The sequence below is a fragment of the Peromyscus californicus genome, unplaced genomic scaffold (assembly GCF_007827085.1).
Source record: "Peromyscus californicus insignis strain IS unplaced genomic scaffold, ASM782708v3 Scaffold_6__1_contigs__length_162567912, whole genome shotgun sequence".
Classification (NCBI taxonomy): domain Eukaryota; kingdom Metazoa; phylum Chordata; class Mammalia; order Rodentia; family Cricetidae; genus Peromyscus; species Peromyscus californicus.
The window spans coordinates 40,687,512-40,712,233 of NW_026294584.1; the positions used below are offsets into that span (position 1 = coordinate 40,687,512).

General features: G+C 39.6%; 1 protein-coding gene and 1 pseudogene across 1 annotated transcript in view; both read right to left on the bottom strand.

The window, feature by feature from the left end:
• The window catches only part of Grm8 (glutamate metabotropic receptor 8), a 797,537-nt gene that overhangs the window by 516,748 nt on the left and 256,067 nt on the right, over nucleotides 1-24,722 (bottom strand). The gene's annotated exons all lie outside the window — the stretch shown is intronic.
• LOC128099128 (rRNA 2'-O-methyltransferase fibrillarin-like) lies at nucleotides 8,176-9,168 on the bottom strand (annotated as a pseudogene).

Here is a 24,722-nt window from a genome sequence, read left to right on the forward strand (position 1 = left end):
GAAATTTTATGTAGCAGTTCAAAATATAAGTAAGTGAGAAATTGTCTAATCAAAACAGGGTTTGAAGAGCCTGAAGCTTCCATCATCACTAATTATAGAATCTTGGTAAAGGGAGAAAAACCAATATATCCGAGAAACTGATTATTTTACCTCATTTGGTTGGAAATACAAAAATGGAAATAGAATGTCTTACAGCTCGTTTGCCTTCTGCAGAAGCAGGGCTGGTGAAGTAAAGCAGGTAAAGGTGCTGGCTGTCAAGCCTAATGATCTGAGTTCAAACCCTGGAACCCACATGGTGGAAGGAGAGAGCCCACATCCTCAAGCAGTTTTCTTACCTTTACACACATGTTAGTGTGGTGATATTGTGTTCCTCAAAATATTGTGCACCCTAATAAACTTATCTGGGGTCAGAGAACAGAACAGCCACTAGATATAGGGGCCAGAAAATGGTGGCACACACACCTTTAATCCTAGCATTCCAGAGGCAGAGATCCATCTGGATCTCTGTGAGTTCAAAGCCACACTGGAAACAGCTAGGCATGGTAACATGAGCCTTTAATCCCAGGAAGTAATGGCAGAAAGCAGAAAGGTATATAAGGCGTGAGGACCAGGAACTCGAGCTGGTTAAGCTTTTAGGCTTTTAGCAGCAGTTCAGCTGAGATCCATTTGGATGAGAACTCAGAGGCTTCCAGTCTGAGGAAATAGGATCAGCTGAGGAATTGGCAAGGTGAGGAAGCTGTGGCTTGTTCTGCTTCTCTGATCATTCACCCCAATACCTAGCTCCAGGTTTGTTTTTATTAATAAGACCTGTTAAGATTCGTGCTACATGTTAGTGACACAGGCACAACCACAAAACACACACAGAGAAAAACAAATAAATGTAAAAACAATTCGAAGAATTGAGAACAAGATAAAGATGCTTCTCTCATTGCTTCTATGACACACTGTGCAGAGGTGCCCACTCAGGACAATAAAGAGAGTGGGAAAAGGAAAAAGCATGACGAGATGAAAGGAAGATGTGAGCCACATTCATAGGCAACATGACTAGGCATATAGAAAACCTTAAAAGTCACAAAAATAATTACTAGATCTAGTTAAATGATTAAATTTGAAGGATGTCAGATCAACTGATCTGGTTTGAATGTGAAATGTACGATGTATACTCGAGTGTTAGAACACTTGGTCCCCAGCTGGTGGTGCCATTTAAGAAGGTCGTAGAATCTACAGGACATGGGTTACTGGAGGTCTGGGGAGACTCGAGGCCTTGTCATGCAGCCCTACTTCTTGTGACTCTGTTTCCTGCGAGGTAATAAGCCTCCTTCTCAAGCTGCCCTGCCTTCACAACCATGACGGAATGTATCCTTACAGAACTCTAAGGCCAAATAAGCATTTCATCTTCTAAATTGCTTCTTGCCAGGTGTTAAATCACACAGAAAGAAAAGCAAGTAGCACAGTAGACAGGAAAACTTTAAAAGACCAAAATCAAGACTTGTTATGCACTGAATCTTGTCCTGCCATAACTCAAGTGAAGGAGCCTACAAATCAACACAAACCTACAAGAAAGTCTTCAGAAAGATACTGGCCTACCAGAACTTTAGATTGCACTCCTTAACATCCTGAAATATGAGAACATTTATTATTTTGGCATAAGACATCCAGTCTATAGTATTTTGTTTTGGCAGCCTAAGTTGAAGAGAATGAAGACATATTATACTCATCTACCTATCAGAAGATGCAACACTGTTCAGATTTAAGGTATAAATCCATTCAAGTTGTTCTACAAGCCCAAAATAATCCCTTCAAAATTCTCAGCATCCCAGGAATGTCACTCAGAGGAATACAGTAAAAGATGACTGAAAACAAGAACTCCAATAGATGCTTGTATCATCGCATCATTATTCACGATAGCTAAAAACTATAAAGCAACCCAAGTCTTAATAAGATGAATAGAGAAACAAATTCTGGCATATATGTTCAATAGAATATTATTTGCCCATATGAAGAATTAAGGTTTATGCCACTAACACTGATGAATCTTGAAATCATTATGCAATGTGAAATAAGCCAGACACACAGAGAAAATATTACATGATTCTGCTTACATGACACATCTAAAAATGGTAAATTCATAAATTCATAGAATTCAGATGAATAATTGTAACTGATGATGGTTGTGTGATACTGAAAATGTAACTAATGACACAGTATTTAAAATTTAAAAATGGTTAAAATGCAAATATATAATAAAACACTTATTTATTTATGAAGCAAAATCCTCAATGGCTCTTTCATAAAAAAATCAACAAATTGCTTATAAAATATAAATGAAGAGGACCTCAACTGAATGAATGTACTAGGCTTCACTGACTCCCCATGGATGCCTTACCCTTTTGGAGGAGGGAATGGTGGGTGGGTTGTGGGGGAAGGCTAGGGATGGAGAAGGAGGAGGGAAGAGAGGGGGAGCTGTGGTTGGCATGTAAAATGAATAAAAAATTTCTTAATAAAGAAAAAATATAAATGAAAATATAAGGACCTATAATACTCTGAATCATTTTTAAGATAAGTAGGATGACTTATACTACCTGTTCCAACTATTAATTATTATGTTATAATACTCAAGATAATACAGTATTTATGTAAAAGTTGATATATAGGCTGGGAAATGGTGGTGAATGCCTTTAATCCCAGCACTTGGGAGGCAGAGGAAAGAGGATCTCTGAGTTCAAGGCCAGTCTGGTCTATAGAGTGAGTTCCAGAACAGCCAGGGCTACATACACACACACACACACACACACACACACACACACACACACACACAAAAAAAAAAAAAAAAAAAAAAAAAAACAACCACTCTGCTTTGATAAACAAAAAAAAGTTGATATATACATCAATAAATAGAAGAGAACATGGTGTTCACATATGTGACCAATTAAATTTTTACCAGTTACCAAATAATTAATAGTAAAAGGAAAAAAGGAATCTTTCAAACAGTATGGGAATCTAGAAATGCAAATGAATAAGTGAATTGTTGCTTTTTCTCAGATCATATACGAATTTCACCCAAAATAGACTGAAATGTAGAAACTGAAACTATAAATTTCCTAAAGGAACAAATTTTTCAAACCCCCAAATTTGATATATTATACTAACTGATGAAAGGAAAAGTCGAGGCTATCATGTACATGACAAATGACTTGCATCCAGAACTTAATAACTTACAGCTTAATAATGAGGAAACAAAAGCTCATTTTAACAAAATTGACAACAGATTTTAGCAGACACTTCATAAAAGAAATGCAAAGGTCCACTAAGTGCATCAAAGATGCACAGCTCCACAATTCATCAGAAAATGCAAATCAAACCACATTTCAACACTATTATAAGCCCATTAAAATGGCTAAAAATAAAGAGACTAGACAAGTGAAAAGACCATACAATGCTCTAGGAAATAAAATGCTACAAGTTCTTTGTAGTCTGGCAGATTCTTATAAAGTTAGAATATCTGACACATATCCTAAAAGTCTCAACTGTCATAAATCATATGCTTACCCTACAAGAGTACTCCTATTAGATCACAATAGCCAAGAAACCCAATGCATAGTACTATTAATATGTAAGTGGAAAGAGTCATTCAGTGGAATACTACTTGGCACTACAAAATAATATTGGCATATAATGCCATGGATGAACTTGAGAAATATTCTGCTGAGCAAAAGGAGAATGTACTAAGTATCATTGCATTTATCTGAATTTCTAAAGACAGCAAATCTAGGATGTATTGACAAGGCACAGGTCAGTGGTTGCCTGAGTTGTTGCTAGTAGAGGAGAGGTCACTACACAGTGACATGAGAGGAGGTTTTATTGAATCAATGGAAATGTTCAGTATCTTGATGGTGGTGGTGGGTACTTAGATGAACATATTTGCCAGATGTCATTAAACTCTTCAACTTAGAACAGAATAGGTGTATTTTGTTGAGTGTTAAGTTATGCATGATAAAGGTTTTAAAAGTAGAGATGGGTATTCATACTCATTTCATCACATGTTAAGTCAAACCCTGGGATCTGTAGGAAGACTAGAACTGAGTCACAGATCTGCCAAGTAATCCCTTGTTGCAGCTTCATATGAGTTCTGCATCCAGAAAGGCTTCAAGGCTATTGGCTTAGATGATCCAGCCTCACAGACTACTCCAGTCAGGACTTGAACATAATCCTAAATTTTCTTTTGGTCCCCATAAGATTATAGCACCGCTAATTAGCAGAAAGTAGCCTAGAAAACTACACCCACATTCTCAAAAAATGGATGTTTGTCTTTGTTTAGAATGTTGGTTACAAATTGTTATGGATAATGGTCAGGAAAAAAGCTAAACAAAGGAGATTAGAATCAGGGTTTTTGTTTTGAAAATGAAAAAAGGGGGAAATGCTGTGGGATAATGCTCTTGTACACTGTAAAGATTTGTCACTCTTATTGGTTTAATAAACCCTGATAGGCCAGTAGCCAGGCAAGAAATGTAGGCGAGGTAACCAGACTAGGAGAAGGCTTAGAAGAGAAAAGGCAGAGACAAAGTCTCCAGCCAGGTGCAGAGGAAGTAAGATGAGAATGTTGGACTGAGAAAAGGTACTAAACCACATGACTAAACATAGACAAGAATTATGGGTTAATTTAAGTGTAAGAGCTACTTAGTTACAAGTCTAAGCAATAGGCCAAACAGTTTCTAATTAATATAAGCCTCTGTGTGTTTATTTGGGACTGAATGGCTGCGGGACTGGGCAGGACAGAAACTTCCCATGGAGATTCTGATCTACACAGCCTTCAACTGTTCGAGAAACACCATCCTGATGAGTTCCCACCATATTATATATATGAGGTTAATGAAAAAAGAAAAGATTCAACAAGTAAGTATAGGAAAGGTCCTCTCAGATAAGGTACCTCTGTGACACCTTCCTTCTAAGAACATCAACTACTTGACAATGGGTTTCCAGGCCTTGAGGAAACTTCTAGCATGGCCTGCTATCCTGTAAGATACTTCTTAGTAAATCCTTTTATAAGATATACATACAATCACATTGTTTCTGAAGCCACCCTAACTAAAACAACAACAAGATCTCTGTCCAGAAAGACCAAATCAAAAAAGATATAAAAACACCTATAAAGCTTACAAGTCTATGTATAAATACATGAACATAGTTAAAACGAAATTTTCTCTTGTCATCTAGGCTGACAATGCTCCCTCCAAAAGCCAAAGACCACCCAATAAAAATCTCAACACCAGACATGAAAATCTTTCTTTTGAGTTATTAGTCAAGATTGTCAAAGAGACTCTCAAAACAATTGGACTAAGGCTATTGCTCTTGGCTACCCCCCAGAGGTGGAAGATACATTCGTATTGATGAAGACAGCATGCACTTCAGATACAGAGCCTGAAGGTCCCTGAGGGAACCAACCTGAATGCCTCCATCCTGAGGACTGCCTTTTGTAGTGCTGTGCAAGAATCCAAACAACCAATAGTCATACCCAGTTATGACACCTCTGAACTACAATAGACAGAATGGCACAATGAACCTATGGGTTCAACAGTAGTACACATAACTTAGTGGGAAACAATAGCTCTCTAATTGAACTTAAGACCCACTCAACAAGAGGTAAAACATGCCTGGCACTAGAAACATAGTCAAATACTCAGGACTAGTGAAGTCATGGATCTTAGGGAAAACCTATAACCACCATTTTACTAAAGAAGCATAATCCCTGCCTACATTCTAAATAGTTGTCCTTATACCCATTTATAGGCGTAGCCTTCACCCCTCATCAAGGAAACTTCTCTTTGTGACACACAGAGACCATCAAAGAACACTACCATCAATCAAAATGCACCTATGGATCCCAGTCCCAATGAATAAATGCATCTTCAAAACAACTCCTGCACAGAAAGGCTCAGAAAACACTGTGGAAGAGAGTGCAGAGAGATTGTAAGAGCCAGAGGATCAGGGGATTTGCTTCAAGGTTATGTCTCCTAGTAGTTTCAGAAGATATATCCATAAAGCCTCACCAAGACAGCTGCCTAAACATGAGGAGAACAAGGACAACAACAATAAACGTGGCTAAGTGGATGGAAGAAAGTCTATGAGGCATAAATCCTACACAAAGAGCTATGGGCAAATAAATAATGCTGAAAGGGGGAGAAATAGTCTTCCCCAGGGAAGAACACACCAGTTGATTGTCTAATACCAAATGGTCAGCCCTAAAAACATAGATACAAGTAACAGACAGACTGAGCAAGTTGTATTTAGGAATACATATCTATATATAGTTATGAATACATGCATACATACATATATATGAATTCATGCATACATGCATATATACATATACACACAAAGAGACAAAGAGGGGGGAGGGAGGCATATAACAACAAATAATGAAAAAAGAGGCCATGAATTTTGAAAGAAGCAAGGAGAGCTTGGAGGGAGGACAGGAAAGGGGGATTATATATTTGAATCTCAAAGATAAAAAGAAATAATCAAAACAAACTACAGAAAGCATAACTCAAGTGGTGCAGATCTAGACGTAGACCCCTGCAGCTGTTATAAATGTCTTTATAAAGTTTGTTTCTCTTTGATGAGTATACAGGAGAACGGTAATGCTCACACGATGAATCAAGTCTCCAGAACATGTAGGGGGCTGGAGTTAGGGTCTATTGCCTGCACTATAACACTTCCCTTGTGTGTCACAGATGGCCTTCAAATGCTGTTGGAGAAATATTCTGACGAGTGGCTCTTTCATTGCTCTGCCAGAAACACCTTATGTTTTTTAGTCATCCATTTAAGTTGAAGTGAGTTGACTGAGAAGCTATCATCCATAACCAAATCTGAACTCCAAACCACATGAGTCACCACACGCATTCCATAAAGTGACTCTTACGAAGACACGGCATGAGTATTTTTGCATAGGCAATATATAAGTCATGGCTGACCTTCGCTTCTGTTAACCATGTATAAACATAAATGATCTATAAACAGCAACATCTTATGAAAACAGCTTATAAAGGCTCTTTATACTTAAGTCCTAGAGAATGGTGTTAAGGATTGCTTAAAAGAACATGAACTGATTTGCTATGATATATACAATTCCTTCTGAGAAAGGTGTGAACTCTTACAGGTGGCATCCAGATGGAAAATTACCCCCTTCCGCCCACAGGAAGGGAGTCTAAAACGGCTTCCACAACAGCAGAAGAAAGAGAGGACGTTTTGTGCCAAGAAATTTTGTAATTTGTGCATTGGAAGTATACCGTGATGTCTGGAGCACTCTACATTATGGGTAACTGTGTCCTGTCAAATAGAGAAAAAATAACTAAACTACAAAAATTGAGTTGATACAGAAGTAATATGTGAGAGTCTACACTTCGAACAATGGTTGACAGATTGAAAATTTTCCACCATTATATCTGCTTTTGATCTTTAAAATGAGCAATTCAGCTTGAGCCAGCATGGTTCAGCATGGGATACAGACAAGGATAGAGAAATGAAAGACAACTTGGGAAAAAAAAATTGACAGAATTCAACTATAACCATTCTCAGGAAATCCTTTTAATAGTTAATAATGATATACATGATCCTATAATGTGTTAAACTAGCTAGTCTAATCAACAATTTAATTATGATTAGATGTGAGTAAGAATTTTTCTAGTGGCTCTTTTCTCTTTTCATCTTCCTTTTTAGGGCTTCATGTAGTTCAAGCTGCCCTCAAACTTGATATTTGCTATTTGCTATTTGGTTGATCTTGAACTCTTGATCCTCCTGCCTCCACCTCCCAAGTGCTAGAATTTCAAGCATTGGGCCACCACATCTAGGACTGAGGACTCTACTAAGAAAGATGTTGAGAAATTTCACTATGAATGTTCTATACTAATAAAATAAGTTATATGGATAAGAATTAAATCAAAAATAAGCAAGAGATAATTAAGTAATTAAATAAGAGAAACACAACATATGAAGTTGAGTATTGCTCTTTCCAGGTCTGTAAATAACTGTGTTGGAATTTTGATGGGGATTGTGTTGAATCTGTAGTTTGCTTTTTTTTTTTTTTTTTTTTTTTGACAGTTGAGTCTTTTAATAGAAAAAAACTACACATGCAACAGTAGCAACACACATTTCTTCCAATCCGGACAGCTCTGAGTTTCAGTTCTTCGCCTTGGGAGGTGGCCTGTACACATCTACAACCACAGCGTGGTCCCGTTCGGAGGGCTCTAGTGTCAACTGCTCCTGGGGCTTCATGTTCTCTTGCTGCATCTTCTTCACTTGGGATGCAAATCCAGCTTCTGCTGAGGCCGTGGAATCGATGCAGTTGGCCTTAATGGAAATCACAAAGTGTCATCCATTCCGCAGGAAGGTGTGGGCATTCAGGGCCACAATCCGGGTTTGGTCTGGTTGCGCCACATCAGCAAAGATCACATCCACCATTGCGATATGCATGCGGTATTTGTGTGGATGCCGAGCATCTTCAATCACAGGAATAATGTTGGTCCTCTTCTTGGCCAAGTTGATGAGGTCACGGCCAGAACGGTGGGAGAATTCAACTGCATAGACCAGACCATCCGGGCCAACAATATCAGAGACATGAGAGACAGTGGTGCCTGAGGCTGCCCCAAGGTAGAGCACCTTTGCCCCTGGCTTGATGTGGATCTGGTCTACGCCTCCCAGGATTGCTGCTGCCAGCTTGGAACGGAAGGGGTTCCAGGCTCGGTACTCAATTTTGTCATCTCCCTCTGAAATAGAGACTCTCTTCTCCCCATATACGGATTCTCCAGGGACCAGATTCTTTGTGACAAGGGCATCCTCCTTTCTGCGACAGATAAAGATGCCTTCATGCCCATGCGGTTCCACCATGACATTCTTCCCTGACTGGTTGCCTCTTTTGCCTCCCCGGCTACCACCTCGACCCCGGCCGCCCCCAGACTGGAAGCCTCCACCTCGTCCACCTCCTCCTCCTCCACCTCCTCATCCCCTGAAGCCTCCACCTCGACCTCGACCTCTACCTCCACCTCCACCAAAGCCTCCTCGTCCCCCGCCAAAGCCTCCTTGTCCGCCTCGTCCTCCTCCTCTACTGCCTCTGTCACCAAAGCCTCCTCTGCCACCAAAGCCGCCCCCACGGGGGCTGAAACCTGGCTTCATCACAGCGTTCTGGTCGCGCGGCCCCGGCAATCTGCTGTAGTTTGCTTTTTGTAGGGAGCAGATACAGAGTCCCACAGCCAAACATTAGGCAGATCTCAGTGAGTCCTGCTGAGGAGGGCAGGAAGGATCTGAGAAAGCAGACAGGGTCAGGGGCCAGGACACCACGAGAACATGACCCACAGAATCAAATGACTGGGACTCAGGAGGGTTCTTAGAGATAAGAGAGGCTGCAAGGGTCTATCCTACATGGTTAGAGTAGCTTGGTGTTCTTGTGGGATTGCTAACAGTGGGAGGAGAGGCTGTCTCTGACTCTTTTGCCTGCGTGTGGGATCCTTTTCCTCCTACTAGGTCACCTCATCCAGCCTTAATACTGTGGTAAGTACCTGGTATTATTGTAGCATATTGTGCCATGTTTGATTGATGTCCCTGGGAAGCCTGCTCTTTTATGAGAGGAGATGGAAGAGGGGAGTGGTCCTGGGAGAAAGGGGGAAGTGAGGGAGAGACTGGAAGAGAGGAGGGAGTGGAAACTGTGCTTAGAGTGTAACATATGTGAGAAGAATAAAAAAAAAAACAGCAAAGAACACAAAGTGCGAGCAAAACGGATACCATTAGCAAAATAAATTAGCAAGATGAAAGAAATGGCTATACAAGGTTGAAGAATAAATTACTCAATAGAGAAACATTTGAAAAACATTGAGTACAATAAAAATATACTAGGGAATTAGAGACACTGTAGAGCAGATAAAGGGCTTGCCACACAAGCATAAGGATCAGAGTCTGGTTGCCTTTAGGAAGATGCTTTGCTTAAGCTTTTGCCCTAACGCCATGGGTTGTCCCTCAACGGTCTGTGTGGTTAAAACTTAGGCTCCAAAGTGGCACAGCTGGGATGCAGTAAACCTTCAGGGATTGGGGACTGATTAGTGACCTTTAGCTCTTTGGGGGTGCAGCTTTCATGTAGATTGCTGCAGGCCCATGGTTTCTCCCTTTTTCTCTTTTGCTTCCTGGCCATGAGGTGAGCATGTTGTTCTACCACACACTCTCTGCCACTGCTATCTAGAAACCCCACCAGATGGCTACAAGAAATGGTTCCTCTAGATCATGGAATGTAAGCTCGAAAACTCCAAGAAGAAATAATTTTATCTCTTTATGAGATGAGTACCATGAGTATTTAGTTATGGTGACTAGCATCCAACTTAAAGCAGGAACCTAAATAACATAGTCAACAATACTGCTACCTGTTCTTTTACCAGTGTAAGCAAGAACGGAGGAATTTCAGAAATAAGAACCACCAAACTCATAATGATTATTTGTGGAGGTGGAATTTAGGGGTGAGTTACTATCTTGTCTTGGATTTTACTCTATTGTTTGTATATCTGTTTTCTAAAGCATTTTATTTGTTTTATGCTATGTTGTCAGCACTCAGAACACTCGGTGAAGCTAAAAACTTTGAAATGGGTGAGAACCTTATGGAACCCTGGTTGTTGGTTTGAATGACCAGTAATAAAATATAATATAATATAATATAATATAATATAATATAATATAATATAATATAGTATAGTATAGTATAGTATAGTATAGTATAGTATAGTATAATATAATATAATATAATATAATATAATATAATATAATATAATATTATATGGTATGTGTGTCTGTGTCTGTGACTGTGTCTGTGTCTGAGCTGTGAATAGATGTGCATGGGTATGTGTGGTGCTGCAAACACTTAGCTCAGCCTGGGAGGAGGGGACTGGACCTGCCTGGAGTGAATCTACCAGGTTGAACTCAATCCCCAGGGGAGTCTTTGCCCTGGAGGAGATGGGAATGGGGGGGTGGACTGGGGGGAAGGTGGGCAGGGGGGGGGACAAGGGAATCCATGGCTGATACGTAAAATTAAATTAAATTATAAAATAAAAAAATGCACTTACTCCCACATGGCACAAGACTGGATGCCTCACTGCTCCCTCTCCCAGAAACAGTCAGTTGTCAACAGACTAGTGGTCCAGCTGTAAGTATCGTGGCTCCATTAGTATATTTGTAAGATTAGTGAGTGCTACTTTTATAAGAGCAATTGTCTTAGTAATTTTTCTCTGTTGCTGCAGTAAGACATCTTAACAAAAGCAATGTATGAAAGACAGGATTTATTCTGGCTCACAGGTCAAGGTATTAGGGACTTGAAGCTACTGGCCACATTGCATCCACAATCAGGGACTAAGCGCAATGAATGCATGTTAGTGCTCAGCTATCTTCCTCCATTGTATGCTGTCCAGGATCCACTGTCCAGGGAATGGTCTTGCCTATAACAATCAATATAATCAAGACAAACTCCCTCAGGCTTGCCAAGAGACTAACCTAACCTAGATAAATCTTCACAGATGTGCCCAGAGGCTTGTCTCCTGGATAATTCTAGATCCTGACAAGTTGGTAATTAATACTAACCAACATAGCAATATAATTATTGTTAATAATTTATAAAGTGATAAGATAAAGGGGGAAGAAACTAATGAGTTAACAATATACTATTTATAGCCTTCCCACTTAACTATTAATTAGGAAGGATGAAGGAAGAGGAAGAAAAGACCATTGCTTATTTTGCATCGATGAGAAACCATCTTTGTGATTTCCTGGGAATTCCTACTCATACTTTATATGTTTGAATTTTGCTGCGTAATTTTGCCTGATATTTCTCTCTAATTTGAAGTATCTGATAGAGAACACTATTTTTGTAGTGCTCCAACTGTGCTACTGATTAAAAGAGGTCTGTATTCCATAAATATTTACATTCTACTCTACGAGAGTGGAGAAACAACTTGATGTGCCTGTTGCTTTCTCACTTCAACAGGCTCTACTCAAGAAAACAATTGTGGATCTTTTTCTACATCTAATTATCTTTCCTAGCAAGCCTCTGGTAGAATGTCAATTCCCTAGAGACACAGGCTGTGCTTTTCTTTGTTCCAGATGATGTCTGTCTTTGTATGTTGGAAGTACTAATGACAAAAAAAAAAATCTTAAGCTAATTGATGGTTATGATTATATTGTTGTAGTTCCGCTAACGCTAAGCTGTGAGCTGTCATAACTAGACATAATTTACAGATCAAAGTGGCCCTATCAAACATGGTTCTATCTTTAAGAAGTCTTTTACAGTTACAGTATCTGCTGTCTTCCCAATCACTCCCTTGCATTTCATGTAAGGTTTAGTGACAAGTCCATTCTCTCTTGGTCACTGTTCCATATGCAATGTTCAGTGATTCCAATGGTTGTGTTCTCCTTTTTCCTAGCATGTTTACGTCCACAATTCAAATTCTGTTAAAATCTAACTTCCAATTGCCTACCTGGTATTGAAAAAAAACATTTACTTGACAGGAAGAAAATGTATGCCATGTTCCCAGTCAGCCTATCTCAAAAGACAAAAACATCTGACTGAGTTCATTGTTATCTTTCATTTTTATAAAATTATGACCACTTCTATATTATAGTTATTACCCTGAAAGTCCATGAATTATGAATTATGAGGTTGGCCCTAACATGGTGCTACTAGGTGGTGCTGAGACTTTTAGAAGTTGGAATCCAGTGAGATGTCCTTTAAATTGCTTAGGCAGTGTGCTCAAAGGGATTCATGGAAACCTGGTCTCTTCCCATCTCTGTGTTTCCTGGCTCACACTGTGAGGCATTAACTGTGCCACATGGTCCCTCTATAGTCTGCTGTTCTCAACAGAGGCTCAGAGCGATGGGGCAGTCTCATATGAGACCAGACTCTCCAGAACAACAAAAACAAATGAAATTCTCTCTTCGTAAGTCAATTGCCTCAGGTATCTTAATTATCCTTTTATATTCCCACAGTAAGTTCATCTCTATCCCTCCAGAAAATTTATTTTACACATTGCTTCTCACCCCAAATCCTTGATATCCCCTCCTCATTCTGCTCCTCACTTGGAGCTAATGACTTTGACTTCTATTTTACAATTTTCAAAAGCCCCTAAAATCCAATAGAAGAAAACATCATCCCCCCATCATCAAATTGTCTAACATAGTTGCACCTGATGAGCCCACTTTGCCTTTCCTACTGATAAATGATGGAGGAAGTCTCTGAGGCCCATCTAAGTCAACCATCCAAAGTGCATTGCATTCATTCCTTCTTAGCTCCTTTTTAGAACTCCTCTCAACTGTATCAATTCCTTTAGCATTCAAAACATCTCTCATCTTGAAAAATCCAACATGTGAGCCTCCTTCATCTTACTTGTCCCCATCTTCGGCCTTTACCCCATTTCGCCACTCTTTTCTTGGGACATAGTGTCTCTACTCTCTCCTGTTCATTCTTTAATTGAGTCTAATCAGGCTTCTGTCACCACCACTTCAGAGGAACTGCTAAAATCGAGGCCATTAAGATCCTCCATCTTGTTACATCTGTCTCTAAATTACTCAACTTCTCAAAAGTGCTAAGCTAATGAACAATAGCTTTTTTTCTCAAATTAAGTGCTTCACTTGGCATCCAGTGAAAGGCATTCTACTGATTTTCCTCTTAATTCTTTGGCTCTTTTTTTTTCTCATTTTCTGTTGCTGGCTCCTTCTTGTTTCATTTGTTTTACATTCTCCAGAGCTCAATCCTTTGGCTGTTTTTCTTGTTTCTGTTTATTTCTCCATAAATAATCTTGTTGAGTTCCACATTGACAATGACCAATATGCTAATCGTTTTCAAATCATTTAGATAATCTATAGTCTATATGTTTAATATTCTATTCTAAGCTCAAAATCCTTAAGATCCTGTAAGTGCCCATTTCACAATCAAAAGACAGCTCTCCATTTCTATCTTCAAAACATTTGAGAATTCTGATTATTCTTGCCTCAGCTACTAGTACCATCGATTGCTGTTTTTCAAACCAAATACCTAATTGTAGTCTTTGTAGCAGATGTTATGGTTTGAATCGGAAATATCCCCAACAAGTGCATGTTTGGAATGTTTGATTCCTAGCAAACAAAATGGTGATGTTTAGGGAGGTTATGAAACCCTTAGGAGGCACCCCTAACTGGAAGAAGTAGGTCAGTTTGAGTAGGTACTTGGAGGTATGTGATCCCTGCCCTTTTCCTGCCTCATGATGGTTCCTGTTCCACTGTGATAAGAACATCCAAACACTCCCTCCACTATAAACTGAGTTGTTCAGCCATACTTTCCCCATTATGATGGATTGAAACCCTCTGGAACACTGGGATAAAATGAATCCTTCAGCCCTTAAGTTGTTCCTGTCTGGTATTGAAGTCCCAACAACACAAAAATAACTAATGTAGCAGTTGGTCTGTTATTATCCCCTTTCTCCCAACCTTGTCCAAACCATCAGTAAATCTTCCCAGGTTTACCTTCAAATAACCCTAAACCCAACACTTCCTATTACCTCCAGTGCTATCCGTAGTCCAAGCTATTCCACCTCTCAGGCAACTGTAGTCACCTAATAACTATTTACTCTTCTTCCTATCTCTACTAAACATTTTTTGAACTTTTAAAGAAGATTACATCATGTCTTTGATGATGAAAACTAGGTATCTATCAGCTCTTGAGAGAACCTTAGCTCTTCTTCAGCCAGACTACACATCATCTGGCTGTTACCTACCCCTTCAACTACTTCTTTTGTTCACACCATTTGAACCACATGGACCCACTTTCCTCTTCAAAGACATCAAATTCCCATTTCTTGGGGGCACTTACACATGTGTGGTTGCCTTTTCATAAATTGGTATGCAGCATCTGATTACCTTCCCTAATGATTGTTTTTTTCCCTAATACTTTATCCTGCGTTCTTTACTTTTGCTGCTTTGCTCAGCTTAATGCTTTACATTATTAAAATCTACATACTTAGATTTCTGTGTTTAGCTGCTGCTTGGCTATTTTTAATCACTAAATTATAAACCTTAGAGGAAAAAAAATTGCTGTTGTATCTCTGGGTCAGAAACTTCTATCAGCATCACAGAAAGTGCTCAAGAAGTATTTCATCCATGAATGAATAAATACCATTTACCTACCAAACCAACCTAGCTGATTTGCCTCGCAGTTGCCATGGATACCATCGGCTTTTGACAGTGTTGCTTGATACTGTCTTCTATAAGAGCATATGGTAAACCAGTTACAATTTCATCACAGGCCATGTTCAGCTCAGTAATTTTTGGAACACCTTAGCTTTCTCTAGTGCCTCCCTTTCCATCACCATCCAGCTGTTCATGCTGTCCTACATCTGTCCACATGTACACATGAGCCTCTCTGGAGTCTGTGTTGAGCCACTCCTCCTCACCCTGCCCCCCACCTTGCCAAGCATCTCCTCCATAAAATAAGGTGCACTGTGGTGACTTGATGACACAAAGCATAGTATTTGTAATGTACTCCTGTTCTGTGTATCACTTCAGCCATCCCTCTCTGCTGCCCCCCCCATTCTTCCTTCGAAGGAGAGTTCCAGTATCTTACTTACGTTCGATAAGAAATCTTGATTATGGTTTCCAATGAACAGTGAGACATGACTGTGAAAATCAATTTTATGTGTCAGTTGAAGCCAACCACACAGTGACGAAATTTGGCTAACATTATTCTGGGTGTATCTGTGAAGGAACTTCTGAGTAAATAACATTTGAATGGGGGGACTGAGTAGAACAGGTTACTCTCCCAGTGCTGATAGGCATCATTCTCTTAATGACTGAATGGAAAACAGAGAATTCTTTCTCTGAATATCTTGAGCACATCATCAGTATTCTCCTGTCTTTGGATCCAGATCAGAACTGTCAGCTTACGTTCTTGTACTTTTCTGACTTTCAGTCTGTATGTGTTAGGCCTTCTCATCTTCATATTCACAAAAGCCAATTCCCAATAATACTGTATATATGAAGCAATATAAATATACTAATATATCCTATTTGTTCCATCTCTCTGAAGAACCCAGATGGATACAGTGACCTTTATTCTTTGTTTTCTAAGGAGTCTTGGGATCAGTTCTCAGTGTGAAAAACACCCAACCAACACCTATCCTTTCCTTCTTCATTAATAACATTCTATATAACATTACTGACATTTATTTTATTCAACTAGTCTGTCAACTAAATGGTGCAGAAACTGGGATCCTTAGCTTGGATGATTCTCTACTTAGCCATTAGATTATTTCCTGAAAAGCCCACTGGAAGTTGAAAATATAGTGAAGTAAAAATGCACTTCATACACTAATCAGGCTAGATATCATAACCTAGTGGCACAAAATATGCGAAGTGCTTGTGGCTTCCTCAGGATTACGTGGCTAGTTCCTAGCTGCAGCCCGGAGCTGCTGCCCAGCATCAGTAGCGTGTGACCTACTACATATGACTGGCTACCTGGGAGAAACATCAAATTCAGAAAGTCAAGAATCATTTCTACAGAACACATGTCATCATACAATTAAAAAAAAATGCCGTCTTGCCTATTTGAAATCAGAAGCTTTTGTATGACTTAGAATCTACTCTTCTAGAAGATTCCTTCTGTTTCTTCTCATAGCAGAGACAGCTGAAAATCCTTAGCTCTCTTCTTGTCAGGACCATCATTGTTTCATGATGTTCTCAAAACTATTTGAATATAAAATTGATACAATGAATGACTGAAATGATAGGTACCATGGTTATTTTTATTTATAAAAATGGGAAGTCATTTCTACTTAATTATCATTATTTTTAAAAGATAAATATTTCACTGACCACCTATTACTGGAAGGGATATTTTCCTTAATATACGCAGTAAAAGTATAAGGGTTTCTAATGTCATTTCATGCCCTATTTCTTGAAAACTGTTAATCTTTCAATAAGAAAACATTTTATCCCTAAGGGAAGGATCTTTTGATTCTTCCCACCACTCTGCTTTACTTTATATTAATAACTTTTTTCATTAATTTTACTATTAACTTTTGACTCCTAGCAATGTTTTATCACTAGTGAATTCTTATCAGCTACCATGGGGTAATACGGTAAGGATTAACATCTTAATAAAGGAGGAGGACATTTTTTTGCATTCTTAGAAAGTTCAAGGCCAAGATAATTTTCTTGTAGTCACAGATTTTAAAGTAGCTTTCTCATGGATTTCATAAAGACACTTGTGAAACCCTATCCTGAAACATGGTATCAAGTGTCTCCTTGATTTAAACCCATACCCATGGCTACCACCAAAGTATCTGCAATAACATGGAATTTGAGAGTCAAAGATGCCCCAGTTCAGAAGTTAGTATAACAGGAGCTATCACGTAACCTTTTCATTTGCAGTAGCATCTGGAATTTTAGGAAAGTATGTTCAGAGCCTTTACAGGTTTCTACCTTCATGAAACATTTATTTGTTCCTTAAAGAATTAGTTTTTCACGACACAAGTCGCTGGGCAAAAACAAAAACAAAAAAACAAACAAACAAACAAACAAAAAAAAACAACAAACAAAAAAAAAGAATTAGTTTTACAGAATCCTCTTAAAATTGTAACAGGTAACCAATTCTTAGCGATCAACCACACTGCTTGCTAGGACTAATTATAGCTTTGGCTCTGATCTGAAAATTAAAGAGAACGAAACAAGGGAAGGACAAGCAAAGCAAGCGAGCTCAGAAGTGTCGTTCTCCAGTCATTCCCGTCATTATCTTTCTGTTACAGGTTTAAAGCGTGCATTTGATTGCACCATTCAAAGAGTAACAGGTTTTCCCTTAAATCTCTCATGTAGTCCCACATATCAGCGAGGTTTGAACATACGCTTGTCAATACTGGCAAGACACTAGGAAGACCTTCAAGCCTCATGCGGCTCCTGTTTGCATCTGATCCAACTAATAAGACTCCCTCAGAAATATCTCAGAATCGAATAATAGGCCCAAATCCAATCATCATCTATAGTTAAGGTACATCCATGCTGATAAACACGTTGCGTGTTCCAGGGGTCTTGGGTGAGAGGCGATCGGCTAGGGGTGCCACCAAGTCCACTCCTGGACAAAAAATCAAATGTCCTGGAAAGAAGAGCTTCCAGACAGGAAAGTAAAGTGACAGTTGGAGAGTAGGGGGCCACTGAGACGGTGACAGCTAGAGATCTGAGGCAGGGACATGAAAGCAGAAGTCAGCAGGAGAGGGTCCCTGACAGATACTGACACTTACAGATCTGAGACAAGAACACCAAAACAGCTGGTGCCACTGCAGAGAGAATGAAAGTGGAGATCCTGAGGGTCCCGGACACAAAGTTACAGATTCATGGGGAAAAGAAGCACCAGCCATAGACAGATTGGAAAGAACAGAAACTACAAACTTTACTAGAACAGCGCCCATCAAGTCACAGTGCTGGGGCCCCGCCCACTCCGGGCTTCCTCTCCCCCTGATTGGTGCTGTGAAGGATACCCCCACCTACCTTGGATGGCTCCTGAGGGAAGTCCCTTCCCCCACCAGCAAGGAGCAGCCTTTCCCTCATTTCCAGAATAGCCCGAGATTCCCTGTCCTTCAACAACACTCCTGAAATTATTCCCTATGCCTGAGCACCTGGGTACTAAACTGTTTTCAGTCTATTTGTGAAGAGGATATGCCGTTCTCCATATTATTTAAAACTACTTACAATTTTATGTTGGAATTAAATCTGTCAGTGTTTGTTCGGATAAACTACCAAAAGTTAAATGTTTCCTTGAAATTTATTTTCTTTTCTAATAGCACTTCTGCTCAGCTTTATTTAATTTATTATTATTATTATTATTATTATTATTATTATTATTATTTTAAACCAATTAGAGGAACAAAGACAATATTCAAAAAGCACACTGCAGTTTTGTTTTGTTTCTTTTAGTGTGTGTGTGTGTGTGTGTGTGTGTGTGTGTGTGTGTGTGTGTAAGTACATGTCTGTGTGAGTACACGTGTGTGGTGGGACATGTGCGTGTGAAGGTCAGCTTTCTTCCTCAATTGTTCTCCATCTACCTTTACTTCAATTTAAATTATAACACAAAAACACAGAATCTTTCTGTGTTTACCTACTCCTGCCCAATGGACCTGCCCCAAATCTTCCTTATTTTTGAGGCAGGTTTCCTCATTTAACCTGGAGCTCACTGAAAAGATCAGCAACCCAGCGATCCAGGGATACTCCTGCCTCAGTCTCCCAAGGATTGGGAGTGCTAATGTGGGCCACCATGCCTAGATTTTACATGAGTGCTAGAGATTTGAACTCAGGCCCTCATGCTTGCACGCAAGCACTGGACCACCTGAGCAACACCCTCCCGTGGCCATTTAAAAGGCAGCCTCAACTACTGGCCATGCTGGTATTTTCTATATATTTGCGGGTTGTCTCCTGGACATCTGCTGCTCATCGAGGATGTCAACTCTTTTGACTTTCAGTCTTTCAAATATATTTTCTGCTTGCTCTAATCTAATAAATCATTTATGAAATTCTCATAAAAAGCCTTCTACAATGCAAGCCACATTATATCTGAAACTTCCAAATCACATCTCCCATTTGCTTTGCTTGCTTGTTTAAACTCATCGAGCCGGTTTTGGATAAGGAGATTTTCCTGAAATGACAGGAAGACTGATGGTGTCACATTTACAGGGTTCTTTCCTATCTCTATATACAATCAGTTTGACTTTGATTAAAGTCACTGACAGCTAGAGGTGTGACCACATTGACAGATTATTATTGTATTGTTAGGAAATCAATTCTTTCAATCTAGAGGATCAAACTGATTATGCTTCAGATATAAGCAAAACTAATCTTTTCAATGTTGAGTTACCTGCCCAAAGAAATCACTAATGAGTTAAAATACTTCAGAATTGATATACTAAAGCTCTTTATCTTAATTTAAATGCTATCATTTAAACCTATTTTCTGCCTAGTTAATCCCACAAGACACTACAGTATAAACAAACCTCACTCACACAAATATCATAACTTCATGAACACTACTAGAGTTACATTCTCAGTGAGGCACTGATGATACTGTAAGTTAAGTCTGGCTCACTCTGTGGTACTATCACAGAATCCCCAACATCACTCAACTGACCCCCCCGAGTAGAAACTGAAGTCACTGAGGGAATCCTGAGGCAGGGGGAAGCTATTTCTTTTCCTTTCTTGAAACTGATACACCTAATGTAAAGACAGGGTGCTATTCTGTGAAATTTTTATCAACTACTATAATATCCTCAGCCCAAAGTTCAGTTTAGCATCTGTATGTCTTCAGACTTCTCTAATATATGCCAAACTCCTCCAGAACACTTGGCTCTGGCTCCAGCTTCCTCCAGACAAGATATCTCAGTCAAACTGTAATCACATCATGCTCACCACGTCACTTTTATTTCTGGATTCGTGTTGTGTTTGCATCAAAGAACACTGGTTTCCCAGTCCTAGCACTAATATAAAGTTTATGGTAAAATAGATTTGTATTACAAATTCAAGTAAATAAATTTAAAGATAATATTGAGTAATAACTATGCAGGTGGTAAGCAAGTGTATAAAAAAAACATAAAAGTAATAAAAGTGGTGAGATGTCAGAAAATAACTGGTGGTTTGGGGTGGGAAATGCCCCCCATAGTCTCAAGCATTTCAGCACTTTTCTCCAGTTGGCAGCACTGTTTGGCGTGGTTTAGGTGGTGCAGTCTTGCTGGAGGAGTTAGTGTTTCTGGAGAAGAGGCTTCAAGGTTTCCAAAGACTTGCACAGTTCCCATGTTCATTAAAGTGCTCTCTCTCTCTCTCTCTCTCTCTCTCTCTCTCTCTCTCTCTCTCTCTCTCTCTCTCTCTCTCTCTCTCTCCCTCTCTCTCTCTCTCTCTCTCTCTCTCTCTCTCTCTCTCTCTCTCTCTCTCTCTCTCTCTCTCTGTGTGTCTCTCTCTCTTCTCTCTGTCTCTCTCTCTGTCTCTCTCTCTGTCTCTCTCTCTGTCTCTCTGTCTCTCTCTGTCTCTCTCTCTCTCTCTCTCTTTTCTCTCTCTCTCTGTCTCTGTCTCTGTCTCTCTCTCTCTCTCTCTCTCTCTCTCTCTCTCTCTCTCTCTCTGTCTCTCTCTCTCTCTCTTTCTCTCTCTCCCTCCCGTTATACCAGCAGTCCAAGATATGAGTTCCCAGCCTGCTGTTCCTGCTGCACACACATCACTTGTTGCCATGTTTCCCCTTCAAGGTGGACTTCTGCTCCTCTGAACCACGAGCACAAATGAGCTCTTCCTTCTATAAGTTGCTTCTGTTCATGATCTTTTATTACAGCAACAGAAAAGTAACTAAACATAATCCATTCTATGAAAAAATATTCACAGAACTGTAAGAGGAAAACCATCCTCTTGGATAACCATTTTTTTAATCTATTTCCCAGTGTTTATTCTTTTATCATCATTTTCTGTATGTGTATATGGTTGTGTTACTGTGTGTTACAGTGCATACATTTCTACATGTACATACATGTTTGTATGTCTATATGCATGCATGTGGAGGCAAGAAGTAGGCACCAAATATCTTCCTCAATTACTCTCCACCTTATTTTTTGAGAGAGATTCTCTCACTGAGGCTGGTGCTCATCAATTTGGCTATACCAGTTTCCCAGCCATCCACAGAGATCTCCTGTCACCGCCTCCCTAGCACTGAGATTACAGGTATATACTGCTTCCATATCTGACACTTCTATATATTTATATTTAAGATATGGAAAAAATATGACTCTTTTTATTGCTGTTTCAAAATTGCCCTGCCTCTAAAAACTTATCTTTGTCTGCTTTTAGTAATAATCTTCCACTTCATCACTATAGTTTTCTTTAAAGTAACATGAATAAATCAAAACAAGTCACAAACTATGTAAACATTAGAAACTGACTATTTCCAACCAACATGAAGTCTTGGAGATTCATCTGAAGATAGTTCATGTATCAATTATTGTTGTCGATTAAAAGAAAACATGGAGTTTGTTCTTTGGCAATTTCATGCACATATAATGTGATTCTGATTAGTATACCTCCATCTCACTTCTACCTTTTTTACTACCTCTCCCACCTACAGGTCTCCATCCCACAGTCATGACTGTTGTCAGGGTTGTTTTCTGTTGTTTATTTGTTTTTTGAGAGTCATTGAGTTTCACCAGGATCATCTGTATGACCATGAGTTTGAAACCATCTTCTGGAGCCTGATGGGCTTCTCAGTGGGACCCAACTGAAGACACTGCCTTCCCCTCCCCGAGAATATGTAAGTAGCCAGTAGTTCATCAAGAAGGGTGTGGTCCCATAAGCTCCTCTCAGATCCATGGCTGACTGTTGACAGCTCAGGGCTTGTACAGGCCCATTTCAGACAACCACGGCTGATGTAAGGCCATGACAGCATTGGTTGTGCCCTTCCTAGAAGACAGTACTTGACTACCTTTCTTCCTATCTTCCTATCTTCCATTCTTCCCACCCCCACCCCACCCCCTGCTTCCGTGATGTTCTTTGAGCCTTAATGGTATGCTGGCAGTTTGTTATGTTTAGGATGGAAGAGTGAACTCTCACTCATTATCAGCACCTTAAGCAGTCATGCGTTTTTGTATTCATCATGGTTCATTGTGAAAACAAGCTTTTCTGAAGAAGAAAAAAAAAGCTAGGAATAGCATTTTTACATGAGTGTAAACATAAATATTTAGGAGGCAGCTTGTTGTTAAGACACCTTAGTCAACCAACAGTATTCAACTTGCCTGTGAGGCCTAAGACCTCCTCATCAGTGGGGATTTGACCAGATTTACAGTACCAGGTATGAATTCTCTCTCATAGAGCAGTCCTCAAATACAGCTGTGAGAAGTTAGCCACCCCATAGTCATGTCACTACTGTGCCAATGGACACACCTTGCCTGGTAGGTTAGAATTATAGATCATGGGTAGGTTACAATTATAAGATAATTCATGCCTGTCCTCTCCCAGTGGCTTGCATAGTAACTTTTGGCAGTATGACTACTGGCCAGCTAGGAGGAAACTTAGGGCTCAGCTCCAGTTTGATTTTTCTATACCTTGCAACCAAGGTATGCATTGTCTTCAGGAACAGGTTCTAATTCTCCAGCTCTGGTAGGGAAACAAAAAGAATAGCAACTCATTTCCGCTGTTTCTAGGGCCATTAGGGACTCCCTGGCCAACAACTCACAAGGAGATGGTCTACACCTTGCACCAGGGTTTTTGTTTAGTGTCCCTGGGCTTTCAGGTAAAGTACTATCCAGTCATGTAAGATGTCTCCTTCCAACTCTCTCTTTTTTAACTTACATTTTAAATTGATTTACAAAGTAGTAAGATTCATCTATGATAAATGAATAAAAATACACGAAACTAGACTGAGACAACTCAGGCTCAGAAAGAGAAATGCTCTGTGTTCTCTCTCATAAGTGGCTCCTAGTGCCAAATCTTTTATTTGTGTGTTCAACCTGGAGCACCCGTAGAAGCAATCAAAATCAAAAAGGTCCATTGGGTACGGATGCCCTGAAGGATGGTGGATAGCTTAACACAAGAGATATGAAGACAGAGAGGGAAGGTTTTAGAAGTAGAACGTTCAAGAAAGAATGAGTGCAGAGGGAGGAGGGAGGGAGGAAGAGGGGGGGAGGGAGGGGGAGGGATGGTAGGAGGGAGGAAGAGGGAAGATTAAATAAAACTAAGGATCATGCCTGGCTTTTTATGTGGGAGATGGGATCTGAACTCAGATCCTCAAGCTTGCACTGTAAGCTCTTTATCAGTTGAGCCATCTCCCTAGCCCCATACTACTGTTTTTAATTGTATGTTTCCTTTTTACTTCTAAAAAGTGGATCCATAAAAACTTCTATTCAAAAGCAATGGGTAGTTTCTTGTTCAGCACAACTAAACCCCGAAAGTAATCAAATTCAACTCCCTAGATGAATGTCCATAGTTCAGAAACTTCTCTTTTTTTTTTTTTTTTTTTTTTTTGGTTTTTCGAGACAGGGTTTCTCTGAGTAGCTTTGCGCCTTTCCTGGGACTCACTTGGTAGCCCAGGCTGGCCTCGAACTCACAGAGATCCGCCTGGCTCTGCCTCCCGAGTGCTAGGATTAAAGGCGTGCGCCACCACCGCCCGGCTTCAGAAACTTCTCTTAATGGATACTTATCAATCAGTCATTTGGTTACAGCTAACATATTGAGCCTCATTATAAGTATAATAAAAACATTTATGTATTAGTCATTCATTCCAAAGCTGTATTTTGAGTAGCCATGATATACAAAGGTACTCACCATGAAGGATTTAATTAAAGGACAGAGAGGAGGCAGAGAAAGAAGAAAGCAATTATTGTTAAAAGGATGCTGAACTCTGACATCACCATCAAGTTCATTATTATTTATTATTGTCCCTGAATTTTACTTACCTTCCTAGATATTATTTCATTTTCTTGCATATTGTCTTTTTAAAGAAGTCATGTATTATTCAGTTGAGGTAATACTTAAGAGACATTTCCTTTGAGTGTCAGATTCTATGAAACTCAACAACAAATTCACTGGAAATAAAACAGGACAACCTTAAATCTACACAGCATGGTTTATGAGACTCTCCAGCCTCAGTCTTTGACATATTCTTTGGGAAATACATGATGCTATCCTAGGAGAAGAAAGACTACACATTTGGGGAAATAAAGTCA